The sequence below is a fragment of the Oncorhynchus keta genome, chromosome 25 (assembly GCF_023373465.1).
Source record: "Oncorhynchus keta strain PuntledgeMale-10-30-2019 chromosome 25, Oket_V2, whole genome shotgun sequence".
Lineage (NCBI taxonomy): Eukaryota > Metazoa > Chordata > Actinopteri > Salmoniformes > Salmonidae > Oncorhynchus > Oncorhynchus keta.
The window spans coordinates 41,348,046-41,353,413 of record NC_068445.1 but is presented as its reverse complement, the minus strand read 5'-3'; positions in this window follow the sequence as shown (position 1 = coordinate 41,353,413).

Sequence of the window (5,368 nt, the reverse complement as noted above, 5' to 3'; positions counted from 1 at the left end):
GGTCTAAGTATTTTGTGTTTTTCTTCATGTATTGGGTCAGGCCAGGGTGTGGCATGGAGTTTTGTATTGTGGTGTGTTTTGTCTTGGGGTTTTGGTGTGTATGGATTTGGGATTGTAGCTAGTGGGGTTATCTAGCAAAGTCTATGGCTGTCTGGAGTGGTTCTCAATCAGAGGCAGGTGCTTATCGTTGTCTCTGATTGGGAACCATATTTAGGCAGCCATATTCTTGAGTTTGTTGTGGGTGATTGTCCTGAGTGTCTTGATGGCCTTGTTTGATGTTAGTTGACACAAGTATAGGCTGTTTTCGTTTATTGTTTTGTAGTGTTTGTGTTTAGTCGTGTTCACGTTTGTTTAAATAAACATGAATCGCAATCAACACGCTGCAGTTTGGTCCGACTCTCCTTCACCATATGAAAACCGTTACATATAGAGAGGCATGTTGCACATCCTTTAGGTCTCAAAATCATTCCTACTAACAAAAATATATATATATTTATAAAAAAATCACTTAAAATTCTATAGTTCCTTGACCGTGTGACCTAGACACCTCACACCAATGTTGGGGTGTTACATTTACATTACATTTAAGTCATTTAGCAGACGCTCTTATCCAGAGCGACTTACAAATTGGTGCATACACCTTATGACAACCAGTGGAACAGCCACTTGCATCTAAATCTTGTTGGGGGGGTGAGAAGGATTACTTACCCTTACTTACCCTATCCTAGGTATTCCTTGAAGAGGTGGGGTTTCAGGTGTCTCCGGAAGGTGGTGATTGACTCCGCTGTCCTGGCGTCGTGAGGGAGTTTGTTCCACCATTGGGGGCCAGAGCAGCGAACAGTTTTGACTGGGCTGAGCGGGGAACTGTACTTCTTCAGTGGTAGGGAGGCGAGCAGGCCAGAGGTGAATGTTCAGGGTAAACATTGTAAATGTTAAGGGTAAACATTGTGCACCCTTTGGTTTTCAGAAAAACTATTTTGTTTTTATTTTACCTTAATTATTTGTAAAATGTTGGATTCAGAATATCAATAGCTCCTTGGTCACATGACCCTCTGCTTTTCACATAAAGTGCTTACGTGATTTTATATAAATATTGGGAAAAGGAGACAGTTTAAAGAAGGATTTTTAAGCCTTGAGACAATTAATTATATTATAATTAAGACATGGATTGTGTATGTGTGCCATTCAGAGGGTGAATAGGCAAGACAAAAGATGTAAATGCCTTTGAATGGGGTATCGTAGTAGATGCCAGGTAGTAGGTGCCAGAACTGCAAGGAAATAGCAGAGGGAGCACCCCCTATTCACTACGGGGCAGTAGTGGAGAGGGTAGTAAGTTTTAAGTTCCTCGGCGTACACATCACAGACAAACTGAATTGGTCCACCCACACAGACAGCGTGGTGATGGCGCAGCAGCGCCTCTTCAACCTCAGGAGACTGAAGAAATTTGGCTTGTCACCAACAGCACTCACACACTTTTACAGATGCACAATCGAGAGCATCCTGTCGGGCTGTATGACCGCCTGGTACGGCAACTGCTCCGCCCACAACCGTAAGGCTCTTCAGAGGGTAGTGAGGTCTGCACAACGCATCACCGGGAGCAAACTACCTGCCCTCCAGGACACCTACACCACCCGATGTCACAGGAAGGCCATAAAGATCATCAAGGACAACAACCACCCGAGCCACTGCCTGTTCACCCCGCTATCATCCAGAAGATGAGGTCAGTACAGGTGCTTCAAAAAGCAGGGACCGAGAGACTGAAAAACAGCTTCTATCTCAAGGCCATCATACTGTTAAACAGCCATCACTAACATTGAGTGGCTGCTGCCAACATACTGACTCAATTCCAGCCACTTTAACAATGTAAAAATGCATGGAAAAAATGTATCACTAGCCACTTTAAACAATGCCACCTCATATAATGTTTACATACCCTACATTACTCATCTCATACGTATATACTGTACTCTTGTAAGGTACTGGGTGTCGTGAGGGTGAAGTCAGGCGCAGGAAAGCAAAGAGTACAATATAGTGGTATCCAATTGTTTTAGTAACTACTATCTAATCTCATCGCTACAACTCCCGTACGGGCTCGGGAGAGACGAAGGTTGAAAGTCATGCGTCCTCCGATACACAACCCAACCAAGCCGCACTGCTTCTTAACACAGCGCCATCCAACCCGGAAGCCAGCCGCACCAATGTGTCGGAGGAAACACCGTGCACCTGGCAACGAAGGAAACGAAATAGGCGGGCCGGCTGACTAATAAAGCCCAACTAATTACAACAAACTCAAAACAGGTGTAATCAATAAACACATAAGGAGGGGGAGAAAAGAATCAGTGGCAGCTAGTAGGACCACGAGCGCCGAGCGCCACCCGAACGGGAAGGGGAGCCACCTTCGGTCGGAGTCGTGACAACTCTATACCATATACTGCATCTTGCCATCTTTATGTAATACATGTATCACTATCCACTTTAAACAATGCCACTTTTATGTTTACATACCCTACATTGCTTATCTCATATGTATATACTGTACTCGATACCATCTACTGTATCTTGCCTATGCCGTTCTGTACCATCAATCATTCATATATCTTTATGTACATATTCTTCATTCCTTTACACTTGTGTGTATAAGGTTGTAGGTTTGGAATTGTTAGGCTAGATTACTCGTTGCTTATTACTGCATTGTCGGAACTAGAAGCACAAGCATTTCACTACACTCGCATGAACATCTGCTAACCATGTGTATGTGACAAATAGCATTTGATTTGATTTGATTTTCACACTCAACAGCAACTCAATATTAGGAAGGTAAAGGAGGATACCTTGTCATTCAACTGAAATGTGTCTTCTGCATTTAACCCTCTGAATCAGAGAGGTGCAGGGGAGCTGCCTTAATCAACAATAATGGGCAGATGAAACTGGGTTGTTAAGTCACGTGGTTGTAGAGTTATTGAAATTGTGTTGAAGCGCTTTATGGGAAAACCAACCGTGGGACATGTGTGTCCCCACCTTTTAAACAATATAAAGTTGGTCTAAGGTGACTAGGTCATGTGATCAAGGACGTATTTAAATTCTAAGTAAAATAAAACAAATTTAACTACAGGAAACCAATGAGTGTGTAGCTACTCTGTGAACATTCCACAGTTGGTGTGAGCTGTCTAGGTCACATGGTCAGGAGCGAGTGCATTTAAAATTATTTTTTAAATGCCCCCTGCTGGCTCTCTGGCTCCCCTGCTGGCTCTCTGGTCCCCCTGCTGGCTCTCTGGTCCCCCTGCTGGCTCTCTGGTCCTCCCTGCTGGCTCCCCCTGCTGGCTCTCTCTGGTCCCCCTGCTGGCTCTCTGGTCCCCCTGCTGGCTCTCTGGCTCCCCTGCTGGCTCTCTGGCTCCCCTGCTGGCTCTCTGGTCCCCCTGCTGGCTCTCTGGTCATCCCTGCTGGCTCTCTGGCTCCCCCTGCTGGCTCTCTGGTCCCCCTGCTGGCTCTCTGGTCCCCCTGCTGGCTCTCTGGCTCCCCTGCTGGCTCTCTGGCTCCCCCTGCTGGCTCTCTGGCTCCCCCCGCTGGCTCTCTGGTCCCCCTGCTGGCTCTCTGGTCCTCCCTGCTGGCTCTCTGGCTCCCCCTGCTGGCTCTCTGGTCCCCCTGCTGGCTCTCTGGTCCTCACTGCTGGCTCTCTGGCTCCCCTGCTGGCTCTCTGGCTCCCCCTGCTGGCTCTCTGGCTCCCCCTGCTGGCTCTCTGGCTCCCCCGCTGGCTCTCTGGTCCCCCTGCTGGCTCTCTGGTCCTCCCTGCTGGCTCTCTGGCTCCCCCTGCTGGCTCTCTGGCTCCCCCTGCTGGCTCTCTGGTCCTCCCTGCTGGCTCTCTGGTCCCCCTGCTGGCTCTCTGGTCCCCCTGCTGGCTCTCTGGCTCCCCCTGCTGGCTCTCTGGTCCCCCTGCTGGCTCTCTGGTCCTCCCTGCTGGCTCTCTGGCTCCCCCTGCTGGCTCTCTGGCTCCCCCTGCTGGCTCTCTGGCTCCCCTGCTGGCTCTCTGGTCCTCCCTGCTGGCTCTCTGGCTCCCCCTGCTGGCTCTCTGGTCCTCCCTGCTGGCTCTCTGGTCCCCCTGCTGGCTCTCTGGTCCCCCTGCTGGCTCTCTGGCTCCCCCTGCTGGCTCTCTGGCTCCCCTGCTGGCTCTCTGGTCCCCCTGCTGGCTCTCTGGTCTGGTCCCCCTGCTGGCTCTCTGGTCCTCCCTGCTGGCTCTCTGGCCCCCTGCTGGCTCTCTGGCTCCACCTGCTGACTCTCTGGTCCCCCTGCTTACTCTCTGGTCCCCCTGCTGGCTCTCTGGCTCCCCTGCTGGCTCTCTGGCTCCCCCTGCTGGCTCTCTGGCTCCCCCTGCTGGCTCTCTGGCTCCCCCGCTGGCTCTCTGGCTCCCCCGCTGGCTCTCTGGTCCCCCTGCTGGCTCTCTGGTCCTCCCTGCTGGCTCTCTGGCTCCACCTGCTGACTCTCTGGTCCCCCTGCTGACTCTCTGGTCTCCCCTGCTGGCTCTCTGGCTCCCCTGCTGGCTCTCTGGTCCTCCCTGCTGGCTCTCTGGCTCCCCCTGCTGGCTCTCTGGCTCCCCCTGCTGGCTCTCTGGCTCCCCTGCTGACTCTCTGGCTCCCCCTGCTGGCTCTCTGGCTCCCCTGCTGACTCTCTGGTCCCCCTGCTGACTCTCTGGTCCCCCTGCTGGCTCTCTGGCTCCCCTGCTAGCTCTCTGGTCCTCCCTGCTGGCTCTCTGGCTCCCCCTGCTGGCTCTCTGGTCCTCCCTGCTGGCTCTCTGGCTCCCCTGCTGCTCTCTCCAATGTTTATTGCAATACTCCATCTTCTACCTTTTCTCCTCAGCTTTCAGCAAACCTCTCTCTCTCTCTCTCTCTCTCTCTCTCTCTCTCTCTCTCTCTCTCTCTCTCTCTCTCTCTCTCTCTCTCTCTCTCTCTCTATTCCGCCTGCATATTTATTGTACGAGTGATTGTTTACCAGCCAATCACATGAGAGTTGTTCAGCTATACTTGTTGCGTTCTAGTTTAGGCATGAGATTTTGACATGAGATATTACCCCAGCATGGAACCAAGCTAGTTCTCATGTTGGAGCTAGTCGGTCTAAGTGCATTGTATTATTTACAAGTTGGTAATAAAACTACCAAAGAGAGAAAGTTGTTGTGGCCTTCTTTCCACGCCTCCAAGCAATGAAGAGTTGGAGTTGACATGGGTCCAGGATCATTGATCTAACTACAGTATAGCTGCTAGCAACCATTAGCCAACAACTGTGGTAAAGTATTATCTTTTATCGATGGCGGAAATTATATCGTTTAGGACCTTAAGCGTGGCTGAGGTGCACCCATGACCCGCTCGGAAACCAGATT